We start from the raw sequence: 16,115 nt of genomic DNA, 5'->3' as shown, positions 1-16,115 counted from the left end.
TGCCATGGTACCACTCTCCAAGTGCCTCGTTCAGTAAGTCAGACTATAAATCATCCATTTACAGCCTTCTCTTAAACAGTTACAGACATATATGACACACTGTCAGGTCCGCTAAAATAAAAGAAGCATAAATAGTAAAACTTTTAAGAGGTTGCTGATATGAAAAAACACCTCTTTACATTTCAATAGAAAGTTTTAGGATTTAGCCTAATGTGAAAAATATGGGTTAGGGTTATGCAGAGTGCATCTCTGTGCAATCATGCTTTAGAGTCTACATACACGTCCATTAACAGGGTTGTACACCTAATATTTGACTACAGGAGTAAAGTGTTCTGTTGTTCTTATATACATTATCTTCTATTGCAGTAGACGGTAGAGTTGAAACAATAAAGTGGGCCTTTGCTGTGTTTGCCATGGTGGCACTGTCTGATTGCCTCGTTCAGTAAGTCAGCCAAACTATATTTCATTCATTTCATTCTTCTTTTTATTTATTTTTTACTTTTACTATTTGAAATAAAAATAGTAATAGATCGACATGGCCATCTATCATATGCAATATAAGATACGTATAGTATAAAATATTTATATATGCAGTTCTAAGAGGGTGTTGGTATAAAAAAACATCTGTTCACAGCTCAATAAAGTTTTCTAAATGTATCCTAATGGGCAAAATGTAATTTGCTCCCTTTGATGACTCCTAGGATCCCTCTGGAAAAGGGTAAGAGGGCCAGGGTGGTCTTGGAGGAACAGGGTCTATGGGAGGAGTATAGGCAAAAATACCCATACAATGCCATGGCCAAGTTTGATAGGAGCTTTGCTGTGGGCCCTGAATCCATGACCAATGATGCTTGTGTGAGTAACATCATCTAAACGTTGAACATGCATATCAACATACAGAGAACATGACAAACGTCTTGAGAGTATACCTTCATGTCTCCTCTTCTTCTCCAGTTGTCTTACTATGGAGTCATCTCAATTGGAACTCCACCTCAGTCCTTTAAAGTCATCTTTGACCCTGGCTCATCTAACCTGTGGGTTCCCTCCATCTACTGCAACAGTGCAGCCTGCAGTATGTAAATCTATGATTACATAATGCATTTCCACACAAAGTCAGAGAGTGATTCTGAAAACCTTTATAATGACAAAAAAAAAATATAAGGGTCAAGGGTCCAGTTTACAGTTCCCAAGACTGAGTTACCAAGGTCCCACCCTGGAGTCTGGCCCAGGTTAGGGCCGTAGGGGTTCGGTGACGATGACTGGCACTTCCAATAAACTAACTAGTGGTACATGTTATTTCTCTGGTGGGGAAGGAGCCTGATCTGGTGTGCAAGATTGAGACATTTCTAATAGACACACAATGTAGGTGAACTGTTTCAAGTATCTTCTACAAAGAGGAGACTCTGGTTAAGACCCAGGAGCTGCTGGAGAGATTATAATTCTTGGCTGGCTTGGAGTTGAAGAGGTAGCCAGAGTGGGGAGAGTCTGTGCTTCTCTGCTCAAACTGCTGCCCCCGTTATCAGAACTCAGATTATGGATGGATGGTTTTTATATTTAGGATTTGGTAGTTAGGTAATAGAACTGAGGTACAGCATTTTGCCATAAACTGTGTTTTCTTTTTGACCCTGGTAGGAGCAGCACATACAGACAGTATGGCAGACCTCTCAGTATGACGTATGGCACTGGCAGCATGACTGGCTTCTTGGGATATGACACTGTGACGGTGAGAATTTTAAAACAAGCAAAAACAACCCCAAAACATCAGTCTGTTTAACAGTAAATGTAAAGATGAAAAAACGCCATGATAATCCCTACAAAATAAAAACTATGTTAGCCTGAAAGTATTGCTCCAAAATATTTTTATAAACCAGGGAAAAGAACTTTCACTTGTTTAATAGTAATTGTAAAGGTATTACAGTGCTTTCACAGTAAAAACTGCGATTGCCTCAAAAAGTATTTATGAATGTGAAATCTGAACATATAAAACACAAATGAAGGGGTTTTTCACATGTGATTCTTTAAATAACATTTGGAGTGGTTTTGGTTTTAAATGGAGATCAATAGAATGGTATGAAAAAGAACTTTTCAAAAAACCATCACCATTGGTTTCAAACTGTACTGGCTTCATCTTTGGTTGGCAGGTTGCTGGTCTGACTGTGACAAATCAGATCTTTAGTTTGAGCCAAACTGAGGCCCCTTTCATGCAGTACATGCAGGCTGATGGTATCCTTGGTCTGGCCTACCCAAGTCTGCCTCTGGTGCGTCACCTGTGTTTGATAACATGAATGCAGGCTTGACTGACCAGAACCTCTTCTCCCTGTATCTGAGCTCATAAGTATTATGCGGGATTCTACCTGACTCTGGAAATTATCTATAGATGCCTCATATATTAATTTGTACTCAATTCCACCTGGATTCCTCTCTCCAAAGAACTGTACTGTTAGATCACAGTTGACAGGTAAAACCAAAAGTTACAGCCCTATATTTGTTTCAGAATCATGATAGAGCTATATTGCCAAAGAAGTTTCTTTCCTAATGCATACTGTGTTGTCCATTACAGTGTTTCTGGTAATGGTCAGGCTGTGGCTTGTAATGGTGGTTGTGAGGCTATTGTGGACACTGGAACCTCTCTGATTGTTGGACCTTAAAGTGACATTGACAACATCAATGCTTGGCTGGGAGCAAGAAGTCAGAATGGAGAGGTCAGTGCTAAAAAACAAAAAATATGGAGAAATATGTTGAGTGAAGTACCACTTGGTCTGGTGAAACTGATACTCTTCAAAATTTACATATTTTACAGGCAGCTTATTTTAACTTTCCTTTTCCATCAGTACATGGTCAGCTGCAACAACATTGACCAAATGCCTGATGTGACCTTTAACATCAATGGACAGCAGTTCACTCTCCCAGCCTCTGCCTACATCAGTCAGATAAGAATTCCTTTCCTTATTTACAGTGGGGCAAAAAAGTATTTAGTCAGCCACCGATTGTGCAAGTTCCCCCACTTAAAATGATGACAGAGGTCAGTAATTTGCACCAGAGGTACACTTCAACTGTGAGAGACAGAATGTGAAAAAAAAATCCATGAATTCACATGGTAGGATTTGTAAAGAATTTATTCGTAAATCAGAGTGGAAAATAAGTATTTGGTCACCTCAAACAAGGAAAATCTCTGGCTCTCACAGACCTGTAACGTCTTCTGTAAGAAGCTTTTCTGTCCCCCACTCGTTACCTGTATGAATGGCACCTGTTTGAACTCATCATCTGTATAAAAGACACCTGTCCACAGCCTCAAACAGTCAGACTCCAAACTCCGCCATGGCCAAGACCAAAGAGCTTTCGAAGGACACCAGGAAAAGTATTGTAGACCTGCACCAGACTGGGAAGAGTGAATCTACAATAGGCAAGCAGCTTGGTGTGAAAAAATCAACTGTGGGAGCAATCATCAGAAAATGGAAGACATACAAGACCACTGATAATCTCCCTCGATCTGGGGCTCCACGCAAGATCTCATCCCGTGGGGTCAAAATGATCATGAGAACGGTGAGCAAAGATCCCAGAACCACACGGGGGGACCTGGTGAATGACCTGCAGAGAGCTGGGACCAAAGTAACAAAGGTCACCATCAGTAACACACTACAACGGCAGGGAATCAAATCCCACAGTGCCAGACGTGTTCCGCTGCTGAAGCCAGTGCATGTCCAGGCCCGTCTGAATGGGGCCATGTATCGTGAGATTTTGAGCCAAAACCTCCTTCCATCAGTGAGAACTTTGAAGATGAAACGAGGCTGGGTCTTCCAACATGACAATGATCCAAAACACACCGCCCGGGCAACAAAGGAGTGGCTCCGTAAGAAGCATTTGAAAGTCCTGGAGTGGCCTAGCCAGTCTCCAGACCTCAACCCCATAGAAAATCTGTGGCGGGAGTTGAAAGTCCGTGTTGCTCGGCGACAGCCCCAAAAAATCACTGCTCTCGAGAAGATCTGCATGGAGGAATGGGCCAAAATACCAGCTACTGTGTGTGCAAACCTGGTAAAGACCTATAGTAAACGTTTGACCTCTGTTATTGCCAACAAAGGTTATGTTACAAAGTATTGAGTTGTATTTTTGTTATTGACCAAATACTTATTTTCCACCCTGATTTACGAATAAATTCTTTACAAATCCTACCATGTGGATTCATGGATTTTTTTTTCACATTCTGTCTCTCACAGTTGAAGTGTACCTCTGGTGCAAATTACTGACCTCTGTCATCATTTTAGGTGGGGGAACTTGCACAATCGGTGGCTGACTAAATACTTTTTTGCCCCACTGTATGTTTTATAACTTCTCTACATATTCCCTAAATTGTATTTATTTTTTTTCTGTTACATCTCCTCCTTAGTCCCAGAGCTATGGCTGCCTCACTGGCTTCAGTGGTCAAGGTAGCAACCTGTGGATCCTGGGCAATGTCTTCCTCGGACAGTACTATTCCATCTTCAACAGAGGCCAGAAAACGGTGGGTTTGGCCAAGGCTAGATAATCAACCTGAAGTCAAGTCCTTCAACATACATCTTTGTGTTATAGTCAGCTTTGTAACATCAAAAGTCTAATAAATAAATCAAGTTTTTAAAAAGTTAAAACAATTTTGTCTTTGTTTTTTTTGTATTTGTTTGTTTTTTCCTTATTCATGAAGAACAAAGCATTTCAAATCTCCCATTTGTAGGCTGATAACATCTAATTTGATATGATAATTAAATAAAAACACACAGTTCAACAACTCTACAATACAAAACTTACATATCACAGAATAACACTGTCTTAACCAGACTGCCCCATAAACAGTGTGCATAGGCCTCCAGTGTATCTCTCCAACATCAAGCAACACAGCTGAAGTTATGAGACAGCAAATACTTTGTGTCACGTGTGTCAGTGGGATACATGTGAATGTATTAAAAATGATACTCCAGTAGTACAAGTCAAGGAGAGTATTAAAGTTGGCAAACTTTGTCCACTTCAGCAAACAATCTGTTTGTACTGGAGTTAGAATGTGATTTGTTACCTTTAATAACATTTTTTCATTTGTAAAATAATTACATTAATTTTCATCTTTTAAAATGAGAGAAAACATGCAATATAAGACCCTCTTGGCAGTTTTAGTGTTAAATGCTTTGAAGTCTATGGTGTTATTTTTGTGCCTCTATTCTGAGCGCATGTTAAAAAAAAATGCGAGCACAATTTTTGCATTTTGATGAGAAAATTATTTTGAGTGAAGAGAATTTTAATTTGAGCGAACAAAATTCATTCTTATGTGCAAGACATATATTTCAGTGTTTGCTATTATTCATATGCACACATAATTACAGCCCCTCTCGCTCATTTGTTCGCATTTGCTCTTCCTCAGATCTCTGCTCTGTGTGCTGACAGACAGCTGCGGACCTGCTCTCAGTGTATCGTTCGCGCTCACAACATCTCTGCTTCATGCACACTCAACTCTCTGTACACCGTTATAAGTGTGCCACAAAACCAACCAATCACATACTTGGATGCAAAAATTCTGATTGGATGGTTTGGTTTAAACTAGATTAAAACCAACAATAGTCTTAAAAAATGTTATATTTTAAAATAAAATAACTAAACATACTAACCAAAAATAGATTTAGCTGCATTCTGGGCCCTAGCACTATTTATATATTTATAAAGAATTACAAACAATAATTATATGATGCTTAAAGCAGGTTTATTAATTAATATCCAATTTATTTCCAATTTGCATCGAATTTATCAGTGTGAACATGGTGGTGTGAGTCTGACTGAAGGACTAATGTGATGGTAAGGTGTCTGCTGCTCCGCTTTGAATATTAGTAAGAACTTGACATAGAGATTACTAAAAGGATGTTAAGAAAAATTGTGCCCAAGTTCAAGACCATATTCATTGTTGTTTGTTGTTGTTGTTATTTTTTGGGGGGGGCTTTCTAATTGTTTTTCACAAGAATTGTTAGTTCCCATAGAGGTTTTTTTTTTTTTTTTGGGGGGGGGGGGGGGGGGGGGGGAGTGAAAATTAGCAGGTTAATTAATCTTTGGAGTGTAATTTGCTGTTAGTTGCCTTTTCCAACCCCTATTTGTGTGTTTTTCACTTTTATCTGGGGTAAAAGAAACTGTGCTTGAGATTGATTTTTGTGGTCTTTCTCTTTTCCAGCTTGAAGGCTGCTGAAAGACCACAAAGTTTTTCCCCCTGTGCTACTCATGTCAGTGCAGGGGGAACTCGCAGAGAGGCCAGGGATCCTGGAGAACCTCTGAGGGTGTTATGTGCTGGTTTGCATCCAAGGCCAACATCTGTTTAACTAGGCTGACAAATAAATGTTGAACATTTTCAGTAGTTGTTCGAGGTTATCAGTACACTTACGTTTTATATATCGAGTATTCTGGGATTGTAATCTTGTCTCGTATTGAAATTGTTTTTCACTCTTAAATGTCCAGTGCTGTTCGTTGTAGTTGTCTTCTATGAAATAGTCATCAGTGCACAAGCCGGAGTCCAGAACATAATCTGGTGGCTGACCCTGATGTCTATGATAAATTTCAAAACATCATAATCCATATCCCCAGGGCAGAGTGGCACCTCTATAGAAAGCTCCACAGCTACCAGCCCCAGAGACCACATGTCAATTGCTTCATCATATGGAATACCAAGCATAAACTCAGGTGCACCATAACCAGCCATCCCCACACAGTCACCAACTGAGTGGTATAATTACATAAGAATAATTATAATAATTTTCATATACTTATTCTGTAAGTTTTTTATGATGCATTGAAATGCATGAAACCTACAGTTTATATATAGAACTTGAGGTTTTAGTCATTAAAATCATATGGATGTATTAAATTAGATACATACAGTTAAATAAACAATAAACTATGAGCTATGTAGTAAAAGCAAGTTCTTAATTTAGAAAATGGTTATAAATTAAGAAGGTGATAATAGTTAAACCATTAAAAACTTAAATCTAAGTGAATGCTCATATTGTTTGCTGATATCATCTGGCTAGTTTCTTTCTCAGTTACATGTCAGGCCCAGTGGACTAAATCATAAAGGCAAGGATGCAGAAAGTGTGTCCCGGTAGAAACACAAAGAGGTAAGATAAACAGGATTGTTGATAAAAACAAATTCTAATGTAAAATGTCACAAAATAGCTATGAATATCAAACTTAACATAATTAATTAAGGATCTATTATTTTGTGGGGATTTTGGTGCTGGTAATGTTGATTTGATAGGTAGGGATGAAGAAAAAAATGACCAAAAACGGATCAATAACAGAGACAAAAATATCCTGCCCTATATGGACAAGGACTTCATGGTCAGTGCTTCTTTTTCATGCCAGTGAGTGTTTTGTTGTTGTTTGGATTGGGTGTGGCTCAGTCAAATGATGTCAGGTCAGGCTGTTAATTAGTCATAATTAATCTCGTATTACTGCAGGATGTATGATTGTAGGTTTTATTGTTTACTATGTAATGTAATCAATAAAATGTTCAATAAACCATGAGCTGTGTCAATTCAAGACATAAAAAACCCATTATTAATTATAAAAGCTAATAACAGTAGATAAAGTAGATAGATTCTTAACGTTTGCTGCCACCTACTGGTCATTTTTAAATTTCACTCTCAGTTACAAGTCAGGCCCAGTGGGGTAAAGGCAAGCAGACAAACAATGTGGAAAGTGTGTTGTTGTACAAACAGTAGTAGCCAACTTTTTCACACTTGTAGCTTTTGTAGTATTGCAGTAGTTCATTTCATCCAGTACAGTGCAGCACGTGTTTAAGGTATCACATTTATTGCATCTGTTATTAGGCATTTACTGAGTGTTTAGGTTGTACAAACCAAAATCAAAGCCAAAATCTTTGGTAAATAGCAAACTTTAGTCTAACACTGGGCATCTTTTTTTCTTCAGTGGTGTGATGTACAAATTCGCATTATTTATTTATTCAATCAAGTTAGATTTGAATCTGACCAAACAGACCACTGCATTTGGCAACAAGTGTGCTTGTGGCTCAATATGTGCACTGTTATATATGATATACACAGCTACATGCTGTTCTGGGTCAGTTGGCTCTCTGAAATTATTTGTATACCTTCTCTGGTACCAAACTGCCCCACTGAAATCTTAAAATGTCACACACATGAAACCATGGATGAAACCATAAAATTCTCCCTGCTGCTTCTATTCTTGAGAATTGGTTGAATCCAAAACTGCTTTCTTCTTTTATTTACTTAACAGATAATAGTCACGTATAAAATATGTATATAAATAAAATAAATCTTAGCCTACAACACAGTAATCAATATTAAGGTAACACTGCCAAAGTTATGAAACAACAACTGACTAACTAATCAGTGGCAGCCAGCACTGGGACACTGCATAGAAGATGCTTGGCTGAATTAAATTAATCCCAACACTCAGAAGTCCACACAAAAGGGTTGTCAGGGCTTGAAAATCAGTCAAAAGCACAACCACATTCACAAAGTCCTTGCAGAAATAGTATCCAGACATGCCTAGAAACTAGCAGAGTTAACATCATGTGTTGGGCACAGAAAAGTCCAGAATGGCCTGAACCTTGGCCAGCAAGGCACACACATGCCCATGCCCTCATTGTTTCCCTAAATAGGTGACAACACCCTTGCCAAACTCACATTTAACATGCACTTTCACATCTATCAAAAAATTCCTGCAAAATCTGTGTAATCTCACCATGCTGAAGAATAAGTCACAGTGTCACAGTTAAGTACATTGATCAGGCAAACCGTTTTGACGACCTGCTTAATATTTTTCTTTGTCCCTCTTTTGCTACCAAAACAGCCCTGACCTGACCAGTGGTAATATTGTTATGCCTAGGCACTAGACAGTGCAGTATTGATTAGCCTTTGGATAGTGACTCTTAAAGGCTTTACAGTATACTGTAGTAGGTGATCAGGCGTCACAAAGAAAGATATTTCAGATGTATAATGGGAAATGAGGCACCTGCCTGTATCCTTTCAGGAGGTCCAGTTTTGTTTGGCCAACCCTACTACAGGGAGTGCAGAATTATTAGGCAAGTTGTATTTTTGAGGAATAATGTTATTATTGAACAACAACCATGTTCTCAATGAACCCCAAAAAACTCATTAATATCAAAGCTGAATGTTTTTGGAAGTAGTTTTTAGTTTGTTTTTAGTTTGAGCTATTTTAGGGGGATATCTGTGTGTGCAGGTGACTATTACTGTGCATAATTATTAGGCAACTCAACAAAAAACAAATATATACCCATTTCAATTATTGATTTTTACCAGTGAAACCAATATAACATCTCCACATTTACAAATATACATTTCTGACATTCAAAAACAAAACAAAAACAAATCAGCGACCAATATAGCCACCTTTCTTTGCAAGGACACTCAAAAGCCTGCCATCCATGGATTCTGTCAGTGTTTTGATCTGTTCACCATCAACGTTGCGTGCAGCAGCAACCACAGCCTCCCAGACACTGTTCAGAGAGGCGTACTGTTTTCCCTCCTTGTAAATCTCACATTTGATGATGGACCACAGGTTCTCAATGGGGTTCAGATCAGGTGAACAAGGAGGCCATGTCATTAGTTTTTCTTCTTTTATACCCTTTCTTGCCAGCCACGCTGTGGAGTACTTGGACGTGTGTGATGGAGCATTGTCCTGCATGAAAATCATGTTTTTCTTGAAGGATGCAGACTTCTTCCTGTACCACTGCTTGAAGAAGGTGTCTTCCAGAAACTGGCAGTAGGACTGGGAGTTGAGCTTGACTCCATCCTCCACCCGAAAAGGCCCCACAAGCTCATCTTTGATGATACCAGCCCAAACCAGTACTCCACCTCCACCTTGCTGGCGTCTGAGTCGGACTGGAGCTCTCTGCCCTTTACCAATCCAGCCACGGGCCCATCCATCTGGCCCATCAAGACTCACTCTCATTTCATCAGTCCATAAAACCTTAGAAAAACCAGTCTTGAGATATTTCTTGGCCCAGTCTTGACGTTTCAGCTTGTGTGTCTTGTTCAGTGGTGGTCGTCTTTCAGCCTTTCTTACCTTGGCCATGTCTCTGAGTATTGCACACCTTGTGCTTTTGGGCACTCCAGTGATGTTGCAGCTCTGAAATATGGCCAAACTGGTGGCAAGTGGCATCTTGGCAGCTGCACGCTTGACTTTTCTCAGTTCATGGGCAGTTATTTTGCGCTTTGGTTTTTCCACACGCTTCTTGCGACCCTGTTGACTATTTTGAATGAAACGCTTGATTGTTCGATGATCACGCTTCAGAAGCTTTGCAATTTTGAGACTGCTGCATCCCTCTGCAAGATATCTCACTATTTTTGACTTTTCTGAGCCTGTCAAGTCCTTCTTTTGACCCATTTTGCCAAAGGAAAGGACGTTGCCTAATAATTATGCACACCTGATATAGGGTGTTTATGTCATTAGACCACACCCCTTCTCATTACAGAGTTGCACATCACCTAATATGCTTAATTGGTAGTAGGCTTTCGAGCCTATACAGCTTGGAGTAAGACAACATGCATGAAGAGGATGATGTGGACAAAATACTCATTTGCCTAATAATTCTGCACTCCCTGTATATCCAGTTATCCATGTGAGAGTGGAAAGGAGTCAGGTTTAGTGATGGCGCTACAGATGAGACTTCAAATATCTTGATTGGCTGGCTTATCTAAATAAGACAAATGAGCCTTGGGTTCTTCCAGAATTTGGGAATCTTTTAAAGTGTGAAGGGGAAATCAGTGCAACACATTTAAAATTAGGTAACACACCTGAAATTGTGAAACAGGCCAATGTGTCAATGAGATACGTGTGAATGCCAAAAAATACAAAAAGCACAAACTAATGAGAGTCATAAGGTCAGCAAACCTCGTCCACCGTAGGGTAGACTCCTGGTCAAACCACATGTCTTAAGACTGTAGCAGCATTCTCCAGGTATAAATTTCACAACAGCCCACAAGGAGTTAACTCTATTTGTCATGTATTTTGTTTAAATATAAGTCATTAGGCAGTTTAATATGTTCTATGTGTTCCTGGAGCAGCTCCATTTGGTTCTCTGTTAGTGAACTGGGGTAGTTCCAGTTTGACGTGGAAAGCAGGAATAAAGCCACTGACCTCCCAGTGAATTTGGGACATTTCAATCTTCTGGACATTAATTTACAAAAGACAGCATATAATAACATAATATAACATTTTAATATATCTGGGTCCTCGAGGGCCGGAGTCCTGCAGGTTTTAGATGTGTCCTTGATCTAACATAGATGGCTAAATTACCTCCTCAACATGTCTTGAAGTTCTCCAGAGGCCTGGTAATGAACTCATCATTCGATTCAGGTGTGTTGACACAGGGTGATATCTAAAACCTGCAGGACACCGGCCCTCGAGGCCTGGAGTTGCCCACCCCTGGTCTAACACCCAACTGATAAAGACTAGGATCAAGCTTGAAGTGATCCAAAAGCCTACCAGCAAGTATCTGTCCAACTTAGCAAATCTGATTTACTGTCAGAATTTGTTCTGTTGTTACTGTGTCCTGGTTAACTTGCAGACAAGGAGCAAGAACATATAATGACAGCCATAAAAGCACATGGCGCTGTTGAGATATAAGAAGTCATGCTCCTCCAGTGAATCGAAAACATAGAAAAAACACACATCCAGAGTTCATGCCAGAGCCTCAATCCTGTGAATTTTTTTTTTATTTTTTTACATCTACCCATTTTCTGTGCTCTTTTTTATGCGTATTGAAATGTGAGGCAGTGTTTGACCATGAATATTTCAAAAACCATTAAACATAAAAGCCCGGACAAAATGAAAAATATCTGTAAATAGTGTACAATGAATAGAACAAAACTGTGGAATTTCCAAATATACTCTAATTATAACTGAGAAAATAATTTAGTTTAATATGTCATTAATATGTTGTATTTTTAATTTTCAAGACCTACTTGACCTATAAGTTTGAGACCTACTTACCCGAAGAACTCTACCAAAGACTTTTTTAGACTTAACTTACAAAACAGTTAATAAAAAAGAAAAAATTGATCATTTCATGTGAGTTATCTTGCAAGGCTGAGCTGTATCTGTAGCCTAATATACAATGATTAACATTAAGCAAAACAGCTGAAGTTATGAAACAGCAATGGGATGGCATAGGATATTTGTGAATGCTAACAAACATGATCTACAAGCAGCACAAGTTAAGGGCAGTCACAAGGTCACCAAATTGTGTCCACTGTAGGCTTGACTACTGGTCAGACCAGATGATTCAAGACTGTAGCAGAGGACAATCTGTGTGTCCCCAAATCAAGAAGGATGTGAATTATTACTAAGGAGTTCATGTTGTCGTTTGCAAAAGAATAAAATTAATTTCCTATTTTAAAACATCAGATTTACACAATAGGAATGTATTTTTGAGTCAGATATGCACCATAAGTAGAAAACAGCACATATGTGGAGGGTAAGACTAACCATTTTCTGTAACGATGTGCTGTGATGTATGGTTTGGAAACAGTGACGCTAACAAAAAAGACAGCAGGCAAAACTAGAGCTGGCAGAATTATAGATGTTAAGTTTTATTGGCACTGACCGTGAGAGAAAGTATTAGAGGTTAGTATAACAGAGGGACAGCTCGGGTTGAGCAGTTTGGAGGCAAAGTTAGAGAGGCAAAGCTGAGGTGGTTTGATGCAGAGCAGCGGAAGTGGATATATTGGATGTTGGATATGTTGAACATGTAGTTTGCAGGCAGGAGGAACAAAAGGAGACCACAGAGAAGATTCGTGCATGTAGTGAAAGAGGACATGTGGATGGTTAGTGTGACAGAATAGGATGATATGGATAGTGTTTAAACAGAGGCCAATGGCGACCCCTAAAGGGAGCAGCCAAAAGAACAATAAGATTGTTATTTTTTCTTTACTTTTTATTTTCCTTCATGGATGAAATGACCATCATTTTTATTTTATCTCACCTGAAAGGGATTTAATGTTCCAGCCCTTTACCCCTTTGCCCCATTAAACTCAAATGCAGTGGATGGTGTTCACAAGATAGTTTAACATGAGCACACTGTTTAGTATAGCACAGTTTTCCACCAGGCTGTATTTATATATAGCAGTGGATCTCAAACTGTGACAAGTTGCACATCAACATGTATTGCATTTTTAGTCAATGGACTCTTGTATTCAAGGATTGACTCTAGTATTCAATACACTGCAGGGAAGCAATTTTCTAAACTCTGGTTTTCTTTAAACGGTTGTGTAGAAATGTGGGAAGGCTTTAGTCATGGGTCACATTGCTTTCATGGGTCGCATCTTTTGCTGCTTATCTTCAACAGGAAGATTCTCACAAAGTCACGAGCTATGGAGATGAATGTGGAATGTGATGGAAACTTTAACAGATAGGAAGAAATGCAACGGTATTTATGTAACAGAGTAACTGCAAGTGGATGAAATTGTTGTAAAGGAAACAGTCAATTCTTAGACTTCCTGCTTTTATTGATATTACTATTTCAATTTAACACACAGGAGAGTGATGTCATATGTCATGAAGTGACATAATATGTGAGTCTATCAAAAAAAAAGTAGTTCAAAAACACTCTATGGATACATACTTCATACTCAAATCCAAAGCCAGAACTGGATCTCATAACTGGGATACAGAAGGAGAATACAGTGGCTTGCAAAAGTATTTGGCCCCCTTGAACTTTTCCACATTTTGTCACATTACAGCCACAAACATGAATCAACTTTATTGGAATTCCACGTGAAAGACCAACACAAAGTGGTGCACACGTGAGAAGTGGAACGAAAATCATACATGATTCAAACATTTTTTACAAATAAATAACTGCAAAGTGGGGTGTGCGTAATTATTCAGCCCCCTTTGGTCTGAGTGCAGTCAGTTGCCCATAGACATTGCCTGATGAGTGCTAATGACTAAATAGAGTGCACCTGTGTGTAATCTAATGTCAGTACAAATACAGCTGCTCTGTGACGGCCTCAGAGGTTGTTTAAGAGAATATTGGGAGCAACAACATCATGAAGTCCAAAGAACACACCAGACAGGTCAGGGATAAAGCTATTGAGAAATTTAAAGCAGGCTTAGGCTACAAAAAGATTTCCCAAGCCTTGAACATCCCACGGAGCACTGTCCAAGCCATCATTCAGAAATGGAAGGAGTATGGCACAACTGTAAACCTACAAGGCCGTCCACCTAAACTCACAGGCCGAACAAGGAGAGCGCTGATCAGAAATGCAGCCAAGAGGCCCATGGTGACTCTGGATGAGCTGCAGAGATCTACAGCTCAGGTGGGGGAATCTGTCCATAGGACAACTATTAGTCGTGCACTGCACAAAGTTGGCCTTTATGCAAGAGTGGCAAGAAGAAAGCCATTGTTAACAGATAACCAGAAGAAGTCCCGTTTGCAGTTTGCCACAAGCCATGTGGGGGACGCAGCAAACATGTGGAAGATGGTGCTCTGGTCAGATGAGACCAAAATGGAACTTTTTGGCCAAAATGCAAAACACTGTGTGGCGGAAAACTAACACTGCACATCACTCTGAACACACCGTCCCCACTGTCAGATATGGTGGTGGCAGCATCATGCTCTGGGGCTGCTTCTCTTCAGCAGGGACAGGGAAGCTGGTCAGAGTTGATGGGAAGATGGATGGAGCCAAATACAGGGCAGTCTTGGAAGAAAACCTCTTGGAGTCTGCAAAAGACTTGAGACTGGGGCGGAGGTTCACCTTCCAGCAGGACAACGACCCTAAACATAAAGCCAGGGCAACAATGGAATGGTTTAAAACAAAACATATCCATGTGTTAGAATGGCCCAGTCAAAGTCCAGATCTAAATCCAATCGAGAATCTGTGGCAAGATCTGAACACTGCTGTTCACAAACGCTGTCCATCTAATCTGACTGAGCTGGAGCTGTTTTGCAAAGAAGAATGGGCAAAGATTTCAGTCTCTAGATGTGCAAAGCTGGTAGCGACAGACCCTAAAAGACTGGCAGCTGTAATTGCAGCAAAAGGTGGTTCTACAGTATTGACTCAGGGGGCTGAATAATTACGCACACCCCACTTTTTAGTTTAAGTGTAAAAAATGTTTGGAATCATGTGTGATTTCGTTCCACTTCTCACGTGTACACCACTTTGTGTTGGTCTTTCACGTGGAATTCCAATAAAATTGATTCATGTTTGTGGCTGTAATGTGACAAAATGTGGGAAAGTTCAAGGGGGTAGAATACTTTTGCAAACCACTGTACACATTTTCTACTAATGTGAGGACTCAAAGTGCTTTCCTTACTACAAGCCTCACTCACACACATCTATACAAGTAATTTTTTTTTTAAATGTCTAAGCACTTTAAACACAACACTCACACACCCACACTCCAGTGGATCCATCTGGATAAATTCAGGGTTCAGCTTCTTGCCCAAGAACACTTTGACATGCAGGTTACTGTGTATGCAACCACTGACCGCGGTGCTGTTTTCACATGTCTGTAGGAACAAATTTGTTTTTGTTTATTCTTATTGTATTTGTCGAAAGAGAACGAAACTCACAAACATGATCTGTGTGCCTGATTTAGGATCTAGGATGAAGTCATCCGTGGTGTAACTAAGGTGTTTAATGTTTTGGGGGCACATAATTATATAAAAACACTAATTATGGATTTAAGAATGGGCTCATGGTTATATAAAAATCTATTAAGAGTCAAATTCAGTGTAGATCATAATTTATTGTTGACGACCGCTTCAGATTGTTTTGGGCTTCTGCAGAGCGGCATTCAAGAGACCGTTTATGAACCACTGATTTATGGCTTTTTGTCCACTCCAGTCAGAGAGTTAAAAGTGTGTTGAAAGCATTTGTGATCTCATTGTATTTTCTAATGAATAATGATGGCATAAGGAGATTTTACCAGATTCCTCTTTCAGATTGCTTCACAACAAAACTTGAAAGACAGCTGACGTTATCCCCCTCAAAGCATATAAATGAGGTGCTCCTGGGGAGCAATAACTAATCTTCAGTTGGTTGACTGTGTCAGTTCATGTACACTCTCAAATCTAAAGTGATAAAGATTTAAGCTACAAGTGGAGC

At 39.5% G+C, this 16,115-nt stretch overlaps 1 pseudogene across 1 annotated transcript; it reads left to right on the top strand.

Annotated features, from left to right (window-relative positions):
* Positions 1-403: 403 nt before the first annotated feature.
* On the top strand, positions 404-4,519 carry LOC309713189 (pepsin A-like; annotated as a pseudogene). Its single transcript has 8 exons — positions 404-442; positions 702-852; positions 952-1,069; positions 1,590-1,720; positions 2,139-2,455; positions 2,558-2,699; positions 2,829-2,957; positions 4,382-4,519. The product of its transcript is annotated as a pepsin A-like (transcript).
* The last annotated feature ends 11,596 nt before the right edge of the window (positions 4,520-16,115 follow it).

This window comes from Aulonocara stuartgranti, assembly GCF_965226115.1.
Source record: "Aulonocara stuartgranti genome assembly, chromosome: 8".
Classification (NCBI taxonomy): domain Eukaryota; kingdom Metazoa; phylum Chordata; class Actinopteri; order Cichliformes; family Cichlidae; genus Aulonocara; species Aulonocara stuartgranti.
Note: the sequence above shows the minus strand (reverse complement) of the source record. Positions and strands in the feature narration are given on the sequence as shown.